The sequence below is a fragment of the Delphinapterus leucas genome, chromosome 16, assembly GCF_059928025.1.
Source record: "Delphinapterus leucas isolate spDelLeu-1000000601 "Yukka" chromosome 16, BTC_Dleu_Yukka2, whole genome shotgun sequence".
NCBI classification, from domain to species: domain Eukaryota; kingdom Metazoa; phylum Chordata; class Mammalia; order Artiodactyla; family Monodontidae; genus Delphinapterus; species Delphinapterus leucas.
Genome location: NC_143144.1, coordinates 8,620,642 through 8,636,377, shown reverse-complemented (window position 1 = coordinate 8,636,377; position 15,736 = coordinate 8,620,642). Strand labels below are relative to the sequence as shown.

Below are 15,736 nucleotides of genomic sequence, written 5' to 3'. Positions count from 1 at the left end.
TCTCTGCTGGGTGAGGGTTGCATCCCAGCACGAGTATAACTTTTTCCACGGAGCCTAGGTGAGGCAATTGAAAAAAAAGCTGTGAGCTAAAGATACCTTCTGCTCAATCCTAGCGCCTGTCTTCTCAGTAGAGGGCGGACACGACGACCTCACCGGAGGATCTCCTCCCACCCCACCCCACCAAGCCAAACGGAGCAGTGACATAGAGCAACGTGCCTCGCAGCTTCTTAAAGACCGAGGCCGGGCTTCCCTGGTGGCGCAGTGGTTGAGAGTCCGCCTGCCGATGCAGGGGACACGGGTTCATGCCCCGGTCCGGGAGGATCCCACATGCCGCGGGTCGGCTGGGCCCGTGAGCCATGGCCGCTGAGCCTGCGCGTCCGGAGCCTGTGCTCCGCAACGGGAGAGGCCACAACAGTGAGAGGCCCGCGTACCGCAAAAAAAAAAAAGAAAGAAAAAAAAGACCGGGGCCAAGCCCACGTAAAGCCCTCCAGTTGTTCACCTTCACAGAGACAAATGGTTTATTTCAAATTCCATTTTGTTCATTGGTAGCTTTTCCTGAACAATCTCCAAAACCGGCTCTGCAAAAGCGACTTACAGAGTGTCTGACCAGTGCGCTGGTCCCCAGAAAGGATCACGTGTGTCAGAACTGCCAAACAAACAGACCAGAGCTGTTCTCAGAGAGGCAAGGGGCGCGGGGTTGAGGACCAGTAGTCGGGAGGCGTGTAGCTGCTACTAGCGAGAAGTTGCATAAAGGGACTTCTCAACTGTCTCTCCTTTCCCAAGGCTGAACGGTAGCTTCTACCCTGAATCTCGGTCACGGTCATCACCTGTCAGAGTGGCCAGCATTAGACACTCAGTGAGTGTGGATCAGCTTACGAATTGCTTGAAAGTGAAAAGAGGAATTATTTAGCAAATGGCGTTGGAACCATTGGCTAGCCATTTGGAAAAATAAATTAAACTGGAGCTGGTTCTTACCTTACTCTTTACTCCCAGGAAATTCCCTATGGATAAAAACCTTAAAGAGAAAATTTGAAACCACAGATTTAAAAACTCATGGGTGTGTCTATTGATCATCTCTGTATGGGAAAGCCCTTTTTAGCGAGGAAGCCATAGATTGAAAAGTCATAAATTTCATACCATAAAAGGATACATACTTTTGTGTGGCAAAGGTACCTTTAAAAAAATGACGAAACAGGGAAAATATTTGCAAAGTATATGAGGAACATAATTTCTTTAAATTACAAAGAGCTAGTACAAATAAAGAAAAGCAAAATAACGCAATAAAGTATTGGCAAAGAAAATGAATGGACAGTTTATAGAAAACGTCATACAAACGTCTGATAAGCAGTCTCACCAGTAGCTGAAAGACACAGCTCCAAGGGATAACAGGATGCATTTTCCACCTAACTGTCAAAGACTGTGAGGTTTTATAATAATCAGTGCCTGTGAGGAAGATCTGTGGGCAAACAGGCATTTGCAGATACTGCTGTGAGAACCGTCAACTGACGGTCATTTTGCCAATATTAAGATTCTTCCAAGAGCAGTTTAGCAATATCAATCATAATATTTAATGTCCATAATCTTTGATCCAGGAACTTCACTGCCTGAATTTAGCCTCACAACTACATTGGCAAAATTATGCCTCGACATATAGGACAAGGACGTCCGTGACAGCATTGTTGGGAAGAGCAGAAAAGCTGGGATCTGCCTAAATGTCACTGAGACTGGCTAGAAAACGGAACTCTAAGAAGTAGTTTTGTAAAACGTTCAAAGTTGGTTGGTAGATCTTGATATAGAGGACCTCTGAGTTTTTAAGAAGCAGGGAAAAAAGGCAAGGCTCTGGGTAATGTATTTAGGGATATCTAAGTGTTTAAATTGTGCACCTTACTAGCTAAAACTTTTGAACACGATGTCCAACATATTTGTTGGTTGATTTATACGTATATGAACAGATACAAAAATAGCATAAAAGGAGTGAATTAAAGCAAAGAAATATAAGCTCTAACATTTTTTCTGCCACCCTGAATTGTTTCGGGGACACCCTTGGGTGTGTGCACTTAGAATGGAGTGAGTATATCACGTGGCAATTTAAAAATATATCTTCAAATTCTTTGACCCTCCTTCCATTGGGAGGTGTGGTCCATGCCTCGTTCCCTTCAAACAGGACAGGCTTTGCGATTGTTTTGGCCACCAGCGTACAGCAGAAGTGACAGTATGTGATTCTGAGTCTAGATGATGGAACACTAGTGAATAGTTTTTAGTTTTCTGGGATGCAAAACCAAAAGAAGGGAAAGGCATGGCCAGCCCTGATGCTGGTGCTTGTGTAGTGCTTTAGACTTTGTTTAGACAGCACTTCTGCTGCTATGAATAGTAGATGCAGAAATGATGAACACAGCTAAGACAGACATGTGCTACTTGGAGAATTAGAAGTAGAATTAGGAGAGGCCAGATAGTATTTGCTCTTGCAGGAGGAGTAAAATTATAGCGTTCCATGTGATTAATCATTGCAGAGACTCATATCATTGCCAGTATCCATTTATGCCATTTGCTAGGAAAAACTGGAACCTGATGCCTTCCTTCCCCGGCCCACCTTCCCTCCCTCCCTCCCTTCCCTTTCTTAATATTTTTAACCACCTGCTACATGCCAGACACTGTAAGATTAATATCTCACATTTACATGTACACCCACTTATTATTTCCACACATCTCTGATTTTTCACTGTAACCAGGGATTTACTTCTAGTTATAAAAGACGGTTTACCTTAGATTTCTTGCCACAAAGCTCTTTCCCTTTATATGACTTCATATGTTCTACAATTGGCTTAAAAGTCACATTTTATTAAGTCTTTCTAAAGACCTGCCCAAGACGCAGTTAACTAACAAGATGACTACTTCACTCCTCAATCTGTGGTCCACTGAGATGAGAGATGGACCGAGGGATGGATGAAAGGATGATGGGTGGATGGATGAATAGATGATGGATGGATGGAGGGATGGGTGGATGAAGAGGTGAATAGATGGACAGATAGATAGATAGATAGATGATAGATGAATACTTCCTCACACTCTCACACTTGGAAGAGGACGGGAAGAACTCAGGGTAAAATTGTGGTTTCAGCACCATGTCTCATTGTCCTAGTATCCACTTCAAACTGGAGAGAACTGTCAAACGAATCATCCAGAAAAAAACAAGAGCTGTCTCAACTTCGTCATTCAAATAAAGTCCATTTTGACTATGGTCTCTTTTCAAAGAACATGGAGCTCGTGACATTTTGCATCATGGCTAGCATACCATGGCCATTTAGTAGATGTTATAGGCTAAATTGCACACCACCCACCACCACATTTATATATCGAAGTCTTAACCCTCAGTACCTCAGAATATGACTGTATTTGAAGATGAAGTTTCAAAGAGGTAAGTGAGTTAAAATGAGTTCATTTTAACCTAAACCAGTATGACTAGTGTCCTCATAAGAAGAGGAAATTAGGACACAGACCCATACAGACGGAAGACCACGTAAAGACACAGGGGGGGAGACGGCCGTCTACAAGCCAAGGAGAGGAGCTTCAGGTGGAACCAACCCTGCCGACACCTTGATCTTAAACTTCTAGTCTCTAGAATTGTAAGTAAATTTCTGCTGTTTAAGCTGCTTAGTCTGTGGCACTTTTTTATAGGAGCCCTAACCAGCTAATACAGTAGATATTTTTTTAAATCAACTTTGGTTCAGTCTGTCTAAAAACAAGGACAGTGTCAGCAATAAATACTTACATTCACGTGGGCAGGCAGAATGGTGTGGTGTTTCTACACTTGCCTGGTCTGGGCCTGGGCTCGACTTGCTCCATCACTTACTAGCAACGTGGCCTTGGACAAATGACCTAATCTCTTTGTGCCTCCGTTTACATAAATGTAAACTAGGGTAATAGGATATATCTCACAAAGTTGTTATGAGAATGAAATGGATTCGTGTTTTAAAGCACTTAGAATAGCACTTAACACATTGTGACTGATAAATATGAAATAAAGAGGTTGGAAAGTATGATGAAATCCAGTTTATAAAATTCTTTTAAATTCTAACACACTTTTTAAAGCCCCTTAAAAAAATGTTTGTTTTATTTTATTATTGATCAATTTTATTTTCGGCAGCGCCCTGTGGCCTGTGGGACCTTAGTTCCCTGACCAGAGATCCAACCTGCACCCCCTGCATTGGAAGCGCAGAGTCTTAAGTGCTGGACCACCAGGGAAGTCCCTCTAACACATTTTAAAAATTCTAACAATAGAGGCTTCTTGATACAGAGAGGAAATAGCTGTTAACAGCATTCCAAGTTTTCAGCTAGATGTTGAGTTTGGGTTTCTGTTAGGATGAATGTCTGCCATCAATGAACATGCTCTGAAGATGACAATGGTAAGTCCCAGGCACCTTGACAGCTGTGACTGTGAACCATTTCCGGTGAGTGTTTTAACACTTGCTAAATATTTGAAAATTTCTGGCTTTCCCACCAACATTCATTGCGACGGGAACTATGAAACAGGGAGTCCAACATGTCTGCTGAAAAGGTTCACAGGTGCTATTTGCACATGACTTACTGCAAAACTGGAGTAAACACTACTTCATTTCTATTGGTAAACCTTTAACTCAAGATAAACTTACTGACTGCAAGGCGTATCACATGATTGTTCTGGGCGTGATAGCTAATATAAACGGCCAGGGTAACGGAGGCCTCCCAGGGTCCAGGGACCAGGGTGTGGATCTTTCTGGAAGGCAGCCAGCCACAATGTGCTCTGGGTCCCAAATTGCACTGGAGGAAACAGGCCAAAGTGGTAAATCAGGAGAACCGCACAGTTGAATGTGACGGTGTTTGGTGACCAGCTGCTCCCAACCCAATGACTTTTAATACTCATTACAGTTTCTGCAGGAAATCCTGAAGGACGGGCAATTGTCTAGATTACATTTTTGACTAATAGAATCTGAAAGAGAAAGAGTCATGGAAACGCATCTTATAAACCAACTGGGAAAAGAAGAAAGTGTCTCCAATCGGGAGAGAGCACCTGAGACAGATTTCTAAGGATGTTACTTCTCTGTGATCAAACACGGCCTTTGATACATTGAGGACAGTTTTATGAGCATAAAAATCACTGAAGGAGACTTGAAATATTTTTCTCTCCTGTCAGTTCAATCCACAGAGCTAGTAAAATTTTCACAACTTGAGGGCACTGAAGAAATATATTATCTGAATATAAGCATTTGAATAACTGATAACCAGCCTCATACAACAGACAGGGGTGAGGGTGAGTAGGTCGATAATACTTTACATGTTTTTTATTTACACAGAGCTGAGTCATTGCATCACCTCACTTATCCAGAAAATACTTCAGAAACAAGGGATTTTAAAAAATTAAAACAAAACTTGAAAAGAAAAATACTTTTCTTATACATATACTTTGCTCATAGGAGAAATAACCTTTAGGCCTGGACTCAAAAAGTAAAGTTTTTTGTACACATAGCCCTAATCAGTGTTATCTTCTCACTTCCATGACCAGAGTGCTTTAGAAATAGAAAATTAGAAATAGAGGGAGGGCTTCCTATAAACATACATGCTAGTGAGACATATCTGCTGACACCCTAAAGAAGAGGGGAAATAGAAAAGAGTAAAAAGCGGACTGAAGAATTCTGAAAGGCCCAGTAGCCTGCCCACGAATATACCTCAATTGCCTAAGCACACAATTTTATTATACAATAACATTAGAATTGGTTCTCATTATGATGACTTCAAGACCAAGAAAAGAAAAAAAGATGTTAAATAAAGTCTCCCAGACTCTTGCAGAAAGCAAGAGAGGTTGAATTACATTTTAGAAAGTTTTCTACCCAAAATGTCTTCCCTCCCTCCCTTCCTTCTTTCCTTCCTTCTTCTTTCCCTCCCTCCCTTTTTTCTTTCTTTCTTTTTTTTAAAATAAATTTATTTTATTTTATTTATTTATTTTTGGCTGTGTTGGGTCTTCGTCGCGGTGCGCGGGCTTCTCATTACGGTGGCTTCTCTTGTTGTGGAGCACAGGCTCCAGGCGTGCAGGCTTCAGTAGTTGTGGCACGTGGGCTCAGTAGTTGTGACTCACAGGCTCTAGAGTGCAGTTGCCAGGGCAATGGGAGGAGAAAAGAGGGTTTCCTTAAGGGACAAACAAAATTTCACTCCAACAAAATTTCACTATCCCGTTGATTTTTTGCTTTTAGCTCAGTTCACAGACAGACCTCCAAAACTGCTCATTACCACGAAATTGTTTCTTTCAACTGATGAAAAACTGAGAGAAAAATCTAAGTCTCCTCCCCATATGATATATAAGAAATGCTGACACATTCATATTTTCCTAAGGAAAAAAAGGTCATCTGCAGCAACTCTGAAAGCAAGCCCTATCAGTTGCATCCTCCTTTCTTCTCGCACAATACAGACACGCGTACACGTGCACACACCTTGTGTTAGGAACGTGGTCGTGTAGGGAATGTATAAAAACTGTAAGAGCTGCCCTTTACTGAGAGCTTCCTATCAACACTTAGCTGTCACTTATCCGCACCCCTGTGAGGAAACTGAGGCTCCAGGAATTTAGGTAAATTTCCTGAAAAACACGAAGCTCGCAAACAACAGAGATGGGATTTGAACCGAGGTTGCTCATTAACCACTGGGCCATGCTATCTCCCAGTGACATTTATATGTCTATCTCCATCAATGACTCTCTCATCTTCCCAAGGGGCAGGGAAGGGATGAGAAAAATAGCCACTTTGAATAGAAGAGCCTGGGATATGCAATGAAATCGCTGGGCACGCTGGTGCCGTTTGCTAACTATCACCCGGTCTCTCTGAGTGACTCGGCGAAACCCACATGTCAGGGCCTGGGAAAGGTCATGGGATGCGGGAAGAGGACACATCCCGGGCAGCTTCTGCAGAAGAAAACCACCTGCTTGGTTGCGTCTCTGTTCACAGAGAGCTCTCTGCAGCATGGGCAAAATGTTTACAGTCAGGGGACTTCCCTGGTGGTCCAGTGGTTAAGACTCCATGCTCCCAGTGCAGGGGCGTGGGGTCGTTCGGCACGGCCAAAAAATTTAAAAAAGCAAACAAACGTCTTTAGAGTCAGGTCCATCCTTTCCAGTGGGGGCACCTTGTAAACAAACTATATGTGACCTTGGCAATGTGCCCTGAACACAGGCCACCAGCGTCACACAGCAGCCTGCCCGGGCTCCGTCCTCCATGACGTCAGGACAGAGCAAGTCTTGAGGGGCCAGTTGTGCAGGGATTGGGCCGAGGGAATCCCAGAGCCCCTGCTTTGCCCTATTTTGAGGTACTTAGGAAATGCACCTGGAAAATGGAAATGTGTAAATGGGAGAGAGATGGGGAGAGAGAGAAAGGGAAAGGAGAGAGGATTGACTTTGGAAATTATCAGCCTATCAACCTAACATATGGAGAAATCCAGCAACCATTGATCAAAATATCAAGCTGTCAGCGCTTAAACAGAATGCTAAGAAAGTCCTGAGCTGTACGACTATATAACCAAGCCTCCTGGACTAAGAAAACTTCCTTCAGAGACAAAACAGCTGAAGGTGAAGCACTCGTGAGGTCATGACAGGAACCTGTGAAAGCTTTACCTCCACGCTTTGCGAGACTTGGCTGAGAAGCTGGCCCGGGTCTTAGACGCCTGGGCAAGTCTTAGACTCCTTGGCAGTTTGCCTGGGCAAATTCGCCCAGCCTTTAGGAACGTCTCACCCTCAGCGATACGTGACATTCCCAAGTACCCAGAACAGAATCTTCTCGCTTTTGTCGTCCACACACGATGGGCATGAATTCAGGCCAGCACATAGCAAGTGCTCAATAAGCATCAGTTGAGTGAATTACACATGCTCTGTAAATATGTGTTCGTTGATTGAGGCATTAAAGCATGAATATATAGCATTTACTCATAATTCTCCACTTCACTACATTAAAGCCAAGACCTGTTGTCCACATTTCTGATGGGGGGGAAAGTTTTGTCATTTTAAAGGAATGTACAGGGAACTCCCTGGCGGTCCAGTGGTTAGGACTCAGCACTTTCACCGCCGTGGCCCGAGTTCAATCCCTGGTCGGGGAACTAAGATCCCGTAAGCCGTGCAGCATAGCCAAAAAAAAAAAAAAGAAAAAAAAGGGAACGTACATAAATATCAGAACCTTAAAATTAATATTTCTGACATTAAAAGCAATACAGGCTCATTGTAGAAAAATCTTAAAATACTGCAAAATGTAAATAACCAGAAAGGATCACCTGTAATCTCATAATCCCGCCACTCAGAGGTAATGACTTAACATTTTGGTATAGTTCTTTCCAATGTTTTTTCTGCATATATACATAGACATAGGTACATATTTAAAATTATAACTATGTGGAACATTCGGTTGTGAATCTGCCTTTTTCACTCAATAGATTGGGCGTTTTCCTTTCTCAACAACTATCTCTGAAAATATGAATTTTAAATATCTATACAGCATTCCATCATATGAATGAACTATGACTTAGTTAACCATTTTCCTGTTTTTTGTTTTTGTTTTTGTTTTTTTTGCGGTACGCGGGCCTCTCACTGTTGTGGCCTCTCCCGTTGCGGAGCACAGGCTCCGGGCGCGCAGGCTCAGCGGCCATGGCTCACGGGCCCAGCCGCTCCGTGGCATGTGGGATCTTCCCGGACCGGGGCACGATCCCGTGTCCCCTGCATCGGCAGGCGGACTCTCAACTACTGCGCCGCCAGGGAAGCCCCATTTTCCTGTTTTTGTACATTGAGTTTGTTTCCAACTTTTCCTATATTATAAACAATGCTTCAGTAAACATGCTTATTCATCAATCACTTCTGATTATTTTCTTAAGATAAATATCTAGAAGTAGAATTACTAGGGCAAGAGACATAAGTACTTTTACAGCTCTTGTTACATATTTCTTAAAATATTTTTAAAAATTCTTTTTAAAACACGAAAGGATTAATATCTAAAGGAAGTTATGGAGAAAATGACAGGGTTTTGGTATTTAGTTTGTTTTTGCCTTCTTGCTTCATTCCCTTTAGCTCACGCCTGTCTAAGTATTTGTCATCTTTAGAGTTTAGAATCCATCCTACTTATCCCCCTGTGTCTCAGACGCACTCATCTGAGAGATTCCTCTATTGTCTAGGGCCTGTGTTGCCTTGCCCACATTTGTGGGCCTGTGACCTGTGGTTCAAGGGCACTCTGATAGACCCTACGTAGAACCAAGCTGATTTCAAAGCTAGACACACACTAAAATCAAAGGCCTACTGTCTTAAAAAAGCAAATAAAAATATACAAGAAAGGTTGATTCCATTGAATCAAAAATCATAGATTACTTCCTGACTGTATTTCTACCCCGTTCTTTTCTTCCCAGCTTTCCAGCAAGCTTCAGGAATATCAAGGGGCATTTTAGTCACAGAAAAAGTTGTTCATTCCAAACACACAATAATGGTCATTTCTGAATACGGCGTTTGCTTTATGCACTTATAACTTGAAGTTAGGGTTGTTTCAACTTTTTTTTACACATTAAAAAATTAAGTTTGCTGTTTACATTTAAAAGGCACCTAGGATTTCTAACTGCATTTAAGGAAGCTTTTGCTTCTCTTTTTTTCCCTAAAAATGTACTTTGCAATAAGCATGAAATATACTCATGCTAATCATAAATGTACTCTTCCTTTCCTTTTTAGGTAAGAGGAATTTTGATTATTATAATGGATATATTTTCCAAAAGTGCTTCTTATTATACTTTCTCATGTCCTACTTTCTCCCGTTTTACTTTTTAAAAAAGCTTTGTCTTGTATATTATACAAAATCTATTCTGAAAAACTTATGCAAAATAATTTAATGTTATATACCAAGAGAGTCACCAAATATAGTCCCACGTTTCAGGACCTTAGATATATACACACCCCTGCTGATAAATCATAAAGCAAAGAAAAAATAATGGATTTAGCTGGGACCTTGGGATATTAACCATAAGTCCCTCATTTGGATAAGGAAATTACCGTCCAAAGGAGTAAAAAGTTTGGTTACTGAGTCTTTGGGTTTGTCATTTAATCAAAGATATGGAATAGGAAAAACCAGAAACATAATAACTAACTTCTTCACAGCCCTTTACAGTTTATAAAACACTTTCACATTCAACACTAAAAGGTACTTCAATTCCGGGGTTTCAGCAAATGAATCCCCCCATTAGAAACCCTCCTGGAGGGAATGTTCTATTTCCCTCCAGGAGACCCATGTGGTTGGTTTTACGTCTGGTGTTATTTCATTTAGTGATTGTTGCTGGTGATAGCACCCTTCACCTAGAGCCTCAGAAGGCACTTAAGATGAACTCATACACTAAAGAGTAGGTTATCATTTGGGGTGGGCTGATTTTAAATGGAGGGTAACACACCTTACCCTGAAAGTTAAGAAGCAGGATTTTCAGATTGAAAAAAAGAGCGTTACTGGTCACATCTGCCACTAAGGGCTCCAGGGACCAAATCAGATCTCAAAGAAACCCAAGGTCGTGTCTTTCAATGTCTAAGAGTGGATTCCTCCAATGAGGGCACCGGACCCGCTTTCTTTGCCAGGTACGTATTAATGGAAGATGATGGTAATTACTTATGTGACAGTGTAAAATAATGCTCATCGCCCATCTGATATGCATTCTTCCGTTAATTCACTCACATCTCCACATGTACGGAACACTTCTGGCGTTCGGGCACAGAAGGAGGGCTGCAGAGGAGGACAGACATGGCTCCTGCCCTCAAAGCACCCCCAGTCTGGGGGAGGGGGACACATACATGCAGCCACATCTAGAAGAGCCTCTCAAATCCTTGGGGAGCTGCGCCTCCTTTGGGGAAGATGGCATTGTTCGTTATGACTACTTGAGAGAGATCTACAGTGACCTTTTCATGCGTGGAGTGGGTTTTATAGCATCATGCACTTACTCTTCAGCCAGTGTATTAGGTTCCTAGGGCTGCCGTTACCAAATTACAACCACACCAAATTACCAAATTTGGCAATTTGAGCCACTGGGTGGCTCAAAGCAACAGAAATTTATTCTCACGGTTCTGGATTCTAGAAGTCCTAAATCAAGGTGTCAGCCGGGCTGTGCTCTCTCTGAAAGCTCTAGGGGAGAACCTGCCCCATGCCTTTCTCTTAGCTTCTGGTGTTGCTGGCAACCCTTGGTGTTTTGGGTTTGTGGACACATCACCCCAATCCCTGTCTCCGATGTCACATGGTGCCCTCCCCGTGTCTCTTCGCCTCTCATACGGACACCAGTCACACTGGATTAGGCCCATCCTAATTCTGTATCACCTCACCTTCACTCAGCTGCATCTACAGGGACTCTATTTCCAAATAAGGTGACATTCACAGGTCCCAAGGTTTAGGACTTCAACACGTCTTTTAAAGGGACACAGTTCTACCCACATCAAAGGGGTCTGCAACATCCATACCCTTTTCTCAGCAGGGACGGTAAGGTGCACCAGTTATCCCCCTTCAGATGGCAGGCTGCAGTTTCCTCTGTCTGGGCTTGACAAGAAACCGGAAAAGCCTGGGTGTCTGGGCTCCAGGGTGGGCCACAGATGGTTAAAACATGGCGAAATGTGTTTTCGGGGATAAGAGGACAGAAGAGCCTAAAGCAGACCTTCGCATAAATGACATTTCATGCGTCCCTCTTCCTTTCATCTTTATGTGTCCATAGCACATTATCCTTCATACTAATGTCTTTTTCTCCTTGTTCCAGTGAAGCGGCAAAGAACGTAAAAGGGCTGAGCTCCCGCTGTAAATTAGGTGCCACTCAGCGCCCCCCCATCCATTTGGACCACTCACTGTTCATTCTCAGCCACGGGGGTTGTGGCCACGGCCCTGATGGATCCTGTTTTGCTTCCCTTAATTGAGTCTGAATGGCCTACCTGTGAAAGCTCTTATTTAGGCAGCAGCGTGAAGTTCCATTTCAATCATTTGCATTGGAAGTGTTTTCCCCAAATGAATACACGGTTACCGTAAAGAATCCAATTTGGCCTGTAGCGCTGTGCCCACTGGCATCCTTTGGAAGCTTGGTAAATCATAATCCCAGCTGGCAGAGCCCCAAACAGCCAGCCCTCTGTGCCTCTCACCTGTGCTGCAGACCTTCCACAGAGGCAAGAGCACAGGCAGGACCTCCTTCAGTCCAGCAAGGCTCTTTCTTCACGCAGGGGCTTTTCTGCTGATGCTATGTGATGTTTTGCAGGACCCAACATCATAAATGGGAAACTGTGGTGGACCCAACCCCTTCAGAGAGGATATGAGAAGAAAAGCACTACCTTCCCCAGGCAAAAGGTGTTGGTCCCAACAGGAGCTAGTCTTCCTGGAAAAGGAGGGTTCTGCAGAAGAGGCTTTCCTGTGGCTGGTTACCCCCAGGGGAGGGACAGGAAGGTTTCTGCACAAAGCTTTAGGAAGAATGTCTTTTCTTTCCACTGGAAATCGTTTCTAAGCTTCTTACGGCAAGCGGCACTTTGTTGGGTGTTAACAAAAACACGTTCATCACGGTCCCAACTACCTATTATGAGTTTCAAGGAAAAGACAGCATGGAAGGACATTCAGGCAACTCGAGAAATACATTTGAAAATCTTTAGATTGTGTACAGGTGAAAGGAAATGGATATAAGTCATAAGAGATCCTTTGGGGAGGAATGGCCATCCTCCTTCCAATTAGAAAAAGTTTCATGAAGGAATTTTTTAAAAATCTCTATATTCTGGGAGTTCCCTGGTGGTCTAGTGGTTAGGATTCAGCACTTTCACTGCTGTGTCCTGGGTTCAATCCCTGGTCAGGGAACTGAGATCCCACAAGCTGCATGGTGCAGCCAAAAATAAAAATTAAAAAATCAAAAAACAAAACAACAAAACAAAATGAAACTCTCTATCCTAATTAATCTGGTAAGAAATTAAGTGTATGGTCAAGACTCAAATAAAGGGCAAAGTTTATGTCCACAGAAAAATTTAGGAGTAGACTTTCAGGTATAACTGGTCCCAGACTTTCACACAAGGTCTTCAGGAGCTTGTCTCGAGGCTTCAGCTTTGCCTTCCCCTCTCTTGATTTCATTCTCATTCCCATTTTCTGACATGATATTCACCAGAAGCTCTAGGCTAACTTTCTCTTGATTTAACTACCCAAGAAGAGAGTTTCTCTTTCCCAGTCCTTCTACCATAGCTCCAGGGGCTGACAATCTTTGCTCTGATAGGCTCAGCTTATAACATACACTCATTCCTGAGCGTGGTTAACATTCTCATTGGCCAGATTTGGACCACACGTCCATCTGGGGCCCAAGGGGAGAGTAAGCCCCACCAGGACGACAGGGACTGAGAGTCAGGGCGGGTGTTTCCCAAAAAGAAAACTCGGGTTCTGTTATCACAGGAAGAAACAGATGTTGAGCAGGCAAAAGCGACAGATGCCCATGACACTACATCAAAATAATGTAAATTATTATGGAATTCTGACCAAGAACTACAAAATCAACCTTGGCTTTTAAAGTAACTTTAAAAGAGGTCAACTTGCAGTTTCTTTCATAGAATTTCTGATTACTTTGCCACCAGTAACCAACTCAGCAATAAATTCTTTGTTTCTCTTGTAAATCAAAGTTGTCCAGTAACATTTCCTGTAATTTCTGAATCCTTCATTCAGGAATAAAGGTGACAAACAGATGTAGATAAAAAAAAAATAAACAAAATAAAACGAAAATGTTATAGTGAAATTTTTCTGTTTTCACATCATAGTTTCAGCAGGAAAATCCATTTTGGCTGAGTTATTTTTTGAGCAGAGAGCAGACTGAAAAGGAAAAAATAAAACTGTTCCTCTGTGGAGATGATATGAATGTCTATGTAGAAAATCCCAAGGAATATTCAAATAAAGTTCCTAAAACTAATAAGTGAATTCCATAAACTTGCAGGATACAAAATCAATGTACAAAGATCAATCACATTTCTACATATTAACAATAAACATTTGAAACCAAAACTAAAATACAATACCACTTACAATCATTCTAAAGAAAAGGAAATACTTAACTATAAAATGAATAAAATATGTACAGAACCTGTATGCTGAAGATTACAAAGAGATGATGAAGAAATCAAAGAAGACGTAACTAAATTAATAGACATAACAGTGTTCATGGACTGGAAGACTCAACATAGTAACGATGTCAATTCTCCATAAACTGATCTACAGCGGTAATGCAGTTTCTATCAAAATCACAGTAAGGTTTTTTGTAGACACAGACAAGCTTATTCTTAAACTTATATGGAAAGGCACAGGACCTAGAATAGCTAAACAATCACCTTGAAAAAGAAGAATAAATGGTGAGGCATCACTTTACCTGATATCAATGTCTACTGTATATCAGTGTGGTATTTATTAGTGGACAGATGGACACATACCTCAATAAAACAGAATAGGGCACAAACATGCCCAACTGATTTTCGACAAAGGTGCAAAAGCAATTCAATAAAGGGATGATAGATTTTTCACCTGGAGCAACTGGATATCCATAGGCAAAAAAATGAACCTCCACTACTGTATATAAAATAGATAAACAACAAGGACCCACTGTATAGCTCAGGGAACTCTACTCAATACTCTGTAATAACCTATATGGGTAAAGAATCTGAAAAAGAATGAATATATGTATATGTATAACTGAATCCCTTTGCTGTACACCTGAAACTAACACAACACTGTAAATCAACTAGACTCCAATAAAATTTTTTTAAAAATCCAATCATACCTCTGACCTACTTGAAGACAATCAGTGACTACTATATACTGACATTTGTGTTCCCCCAAAATGCAAATGTTGAAGCCTAATCCCCGATATGATGGTATTTGGAGGTGTGGCTTCAGGGACATAATTATATCATAAAGGTGAACCCAGAGAGTTCTCTTGCCCCTTCCTTCATGTAAGGACAAAGTGAACCCTTACCAGACACCAAGTCTTCAGGTGCTTTGATCCTGAACTTCCCAGCCTCCAGAATTGTGACAAATAAATTCTTGTTGTTTATTTAAACAAACAAACAAGAAAAACCCTCAACCTTAACCTCACACCTGAGGCAAAAGTTGACCCCAAATGGATCATGAACTTAAATGTAAAGCATAAATCTTTAACACTTCTAGAAAAAAAAACATAGAAAAATACTTTTGAGGGCTAAGGCTAGGCAAAGAGTTCTTAGATTTGATACCAAAAGCACGGTCTATAAAAAGAAAACTTAATACGTTGGACCTCAAATAAACGAGTGGCGTAAACAGAAAAGATTTCTCTAACATGAAAGTGTTGTGGATGGGTTAGCGGTCCAAGATTGGTCCAGCAGCTCCATCTTCATCAGGAACCTAGTCTCGCTGCTCCGTTCTCTTAGCAAATGATTTCCATCTGCAAGGTGGAGAGATGGCCAATGGAATTCCCACCATTAGGTCTGAGTTCTAGACAGTGATAGAGGGAAAACAAAAGAAGACAAAATGTTCCCCATCTCACTCAAATCAGCTTCCTTTAAGCAGCCTCCTGCAAAGTCACACAAAACACTTCTGCTTATATCTCATTGGTCAGAACTTAAGTTACTTGGCTACACTCAGCAAGTGAAGCTAGGAAATAGGGTCTTCTACTTCTGATGTCTGTGTCAGTAAGGTACTTATAGTTTATGACTGGAACCCCCAAATGATGAATGGCTCAAACATGATATAAGTTTCTCACTCAC

At 41.9% G+C, this 15,736-nt stretch overlaps 1 protein-coding gene across 1 annotated transcript in view; it reads right to left on the bottom strand.

Annotated features, from left to right (window-relative positions):
• Nucleotides 1-661: 661 nt before the first annotated feature.
• Nucleotides 662-15,736, bottom strand: part of LOC149747214 (uncharacterized) — a 33,453-nt gene continuing 18,378 nt past the window's right edge. The window contains 1 exon segment of the mRNA XM_089897432.1: nt 662-15,464. The gene's annotated coding sequence lies outside the window, so the exon portion shown is untranslated.